The following is a 4,187-nucleotide window of genomic DNA, read 5'->3' on the forward strand; positions in this document are numbered from 1 at the left end:
AAATTATCTGTATGAAATCACCATCATTTATACCTTTATTCAGAACAGAAAATCAATATAAACATAACTGATAAAAACACAAAAATTTAGATCAAAAGAGATGGTGTTTATTACTTTAAAGAAGTTTTTTTTTTCTTTTGTGTCAATCTTCTGGATAAGGTCAGAAGTCGTATTAACAAGAACAAAAATAAAAGCATGAACATCTCTGTTGTTTTCGATCATTTAACAACAAACCCTGGACATGTTCTCCACAGTTTTCCCATGCTCAAAGTCCTGCAAGACTTTACGTTTTATATATTACTTATTGATATAATGCATCCCTAACGATTTTTCTGGGGGTTGTGGCAGAAATGTTTGTGATTGTGCTTTAGTTTCAACAGAACTCCTCACTTTCCACTTCTTGATCAAGTTTGAACTCTTGTGACTCCCATTCTCAGTTCCTTGGATATCTTATATTCCTTTCCTGTTCTGTACAGTTCAGTTACCTTTTCCTGTAGATCTTTGTCTTTCCCCATGACTCAGGATCCACAAATGTCAGTGCAGCACTGGATGAAGGATGAAGGTTCTGTTGGGAGTCCAGAAACTCTGAGACCTTTAGTGCACACATTGATTACAGGTAAACGAGCCACAGGTGAGGATGGTTAGCTTTAGCTTTCGTTCAAACCCTTTTGGATCAGCTTGTGTGCAACAAATTCATCAGGGGTCATTTAGGGAGGTAAAGAAGGGTAAATTGAATTTTTTGACAATAAATGGCATCACCAACCACTAACGAGTGGAAAAAATTGTGTTATAATTGATGTTCTATGAAAGAAAAATGTAATTCTTTCCAGGGCATGTAAACTTGTGAGAACAACTGTATTCTGCAGTTCATCCCAACATCAAGAGAGAAGAAAAGGTGAGTGATTTGATAGTTTTCTTTAACCTGTTTGGTGAATTTGATCATTTTGAAGACTGGGATGTAGCAGAAGAGAAAGAGAAAAGAGAATCTAAGAAGAAGGAGAAGAGACATGAGGAGGTGAGAGTGTGAATGGTGCGGGCTCTGTATGCATTACCATGACAACTTTTTGTAATCCCAGCTGTGAAAATCTTTTAAGATCACATCCTTTATGGTGAGCTGCCAGTGTCCTCTTGTAGTGTCCTCTGCATCACACCTTTATCTTCATATGTTCAGAAACAGGTGAGCTGGCCTCTGCAGGCTGGTTCTCATTATTGGCTCTAGAAGAACTTGTCATGTTACTGCAGCTGTCACAGTGATGGAGGACTCTCCTTATCTCATTGTGAAGGTAACATCAATGTCAGCAGATATCCCACTGATATCGAGTTAATTATGCGCCAAAACATCCAAGAGTAAATAATACACACACGAGCTAGAATCACACACTCACAAGTTTAATTCACACACACATGTAAAACTGAATGTGAAGTTGCAGGAAAAAGAGGAACGTGTGAGAAAAATGTGCATTTGTGGAATATAATGTGAGAACTTGCTTGACAAAAACCTTAACTTGTGTGTAAAACTGTTACATGTGAAGAAAAATTAATATTAATATTCCCAATACTGCCATGTAGAATAAAATATAAACTATTCTCTTGGTCTTGCTGGCTGTAGTTAGCGCTTTGCTAGCTCCACCACATCACCATGTTAAAACTAAACATCTTTGATGTTTATAAAGATTGAGCGCATAATCACCAACGAGGCTGGTTTTTGATATCCGTTGTTAGTAAGAGTGTATTTACTACAGAAAAACAACAAAGGAAGGTGTTAAAATAGTATTTTAAGAGACTTAAGTCCAGCTTGGTGCACCATTGCTGAACAAGAAACAGCCCAACTGATCCCTGTCCTCTGATTGGTTGATTTCTGACGAGTGCTCCCCCTGCCTGACCCCTCCTCCCTGCAAATTAGTTTTGTCACAAATCTTCCACATGGGGGTGTGTCAAAAGTCAAAAACACGCTGTGACTCAAAAAGCGTTTGTGTGAAACTCTTCTACAGAAGAAAACTGAAGCTACAAGTAAAGATTTTTTCAACTCAGTCTTACAAGTTGTGATTTTCCATACAAACCTCAAGTTAAATCTTGTGTGTGTGAATTTTCTTCACATGTAACATTTTTACACACAAGTTAAGGTTTTTGTCAAGCAAGTTCTCACATTATATTCCACAAGTACACATTATTCTCACATCTTCCTCTTTTTCCTGCAACTTCACATTCAGTTTTACATGTGTGTGAATTAAACTTGTGTGTGTGTGATTCTAGCTCGTGTGTGTTATTATTGTGTGTGTGTTATTATTTACACTTGGATGTTTTGTCACATATTTACCTCCATACTCTGAGTCTTCAAAATCTTTGTCTTGATTAACATGAGCAGAAGACTGCTCTGACATTTCAAAACTATTGTCTACTTGTTTCAATGAGAGACCACATACCATCCAGAAGTGCACAAGTGTGTGTGTAAAAGCTGGACAATGACTGAACTCCCAGGGCAGTACAGACACTGGCTCAATGAAACTTATCAGCGTGGGAGCAGGGAGATGGAAACTCTCAGGAAAGAGGAGGGGAGTCTAAATAAAAGGGAACAGCTGAGTCATGTTGAAATTCAAAGTGTTGGTGTGAAGACATCTGAAATATTACAGTTGAGGAGGTCCCCCGGTGTTTTCCAAACTGACAAATCTGTTTTGCTTCTTTGGAGATGGAAAACATCAGCTGCAGTGTGGACCTGGCAGCATGGTGAATAACACTGCGTATTTGTGAATATGAGGATCTGTGTGACTCACAAAAACAACAGCATCTCTCTCCTGTAGCACACTGCCCACCCCGGTCCCACCCAGAGGAGGCAGAAACTACAGTGGAGTACTTCATTGCCTCATCCTCTGTTGTGTCTGTGCTCCTCTTGAGTCCGTTCACGCCCACCCTGGTGCTGACTCAGGTGTGTGCGTAACTTTGCCTTTGATTGACAGCACAGGAATGACCTCATAGCTCTTCCTCCACACCCTCCTCACAGAGGATTGTTTGCTTTGGGTTTTAGGCTGAGCCCTAACCTTTGATGTGACCACAGGGAGGAAGAGGAGGTCGAGCATCCTGACAGACTAACAAGCTAAAGATGTCTCCATCTATTCAGTCTTTAGTTCCCTTGGTTTGTTCATGGGCCACTTGTTTATTCTTTGTGAAATACAGAGTAGATATTCAGTTCAAAATAAAACAAATAACGATAAGAAATAGAAATGACTGCAAGCGTGATCCCCTCTTTATAAAAGTGGAGACAAACACTTCTTTACAAACTATAAGCCTATTTCTCTCCTTCCACAATTCTCAAACAGTTTAGAAAAGATATTCAATGACAAATTAGCTAAATTTATTGACAAACATGACATTTTAAATGAAAACTAATATAGTTTCAGAGTAAGCACATCAACTCAATGGCTATCATTGATGCTGTCAATCTGTCAAGATTAATGAATTCACATCAGAGGCATTTACTTTATAAAAGGCAGCTGAGGGCGGGCAGGGGGGACAAATAAGTTGTGGTGTCCCACAAGGATGACTGCTGGGCCCGCTGCCATTCACCACATACATAAATATCCAATGTTTCATAACTTTTAAAACTCATTTAATTTGCTGATGACACAAATATGTTCTACTATACAATCAAAGGGAATTTATTAATGTGGTGAACACAAAGTTAAACAAAATAAAATCATGGATGGATTATAACAAACTATCTTTGAATCTAGACAAAACCAAAGGGATATTTTTTGGTAAATACAATGGCAATAAAAAGTTCTCAATTAAAGGTAATAATGAATAAAAGGTTCCAACCTCCCCGCACTCACTTCCGCTAATTTTCTGCATGTAACGTAGTTTTGGAACATCTGGTGTGTTTAACAGGATCCCGTCAGAACTGGAGGACAACCCTGTAATGTTTGGTGAATTAAGCTATCGCTTTTGGAAATGTCTCAACTGCTATCCGTAGTGCTGGTTTACGGCTTTCGTGAATAATAATAAAACACGTTCTCCACACAAAGCTCTCCCCTCGTCATTGACTTTACTAAACCTTAGCAGTCATCCAACAACATAAATACATTACAAAACCCGCTGGACTTATAGCATTAACTGAAAGATTAATCAAAAGTGTTGATTCGGTGACTGCGACGTAGCATTAGCAAGATGCTAATGCTAACGAGCTTTCCAAG

The 4,187-nt window shown here is 38.7% G+C and overlaps 1 long non-coding RNA gene across 1 annotated transcript; it reads left to right on the forward strand.

Moving 5' to 3' along the window:
- The first annotated feature begins 685 nt into the window (after positions 1 to 685).
- On the forward strand, positions 686 to 3,151 carry LOC112139871. The gene is made up of 5 exons (XR_002918071.2): positions 686 to 725; positions 831 to 895; positions 2,687 to 2,724; positions 2,799 to 2,923; positions 3,023 to 3,151. It is a non-coding gene; the product is annotated as an uncharacterized LOC112139871 (long non-coding RNA).
- Positions 3,152 to 4,187: the final 1,036 nt, after the last annotated feature.

Source organism: Oryzias melastigma, linkage group LG5, assembly GCF_002922805.2.
Source record: "Oryzias melastigma strain HK-1 linkage group LG5, ASM292280v2, whole genome shotgun sequence".
Classification (NCBI taxonomy): domain Eukaryota; kingdom Metazoa; phylum Chordata; class Actinopteri; order Beloniformes; family Adrianichthyidae; genus Oryzias; species Oryzias melastigma.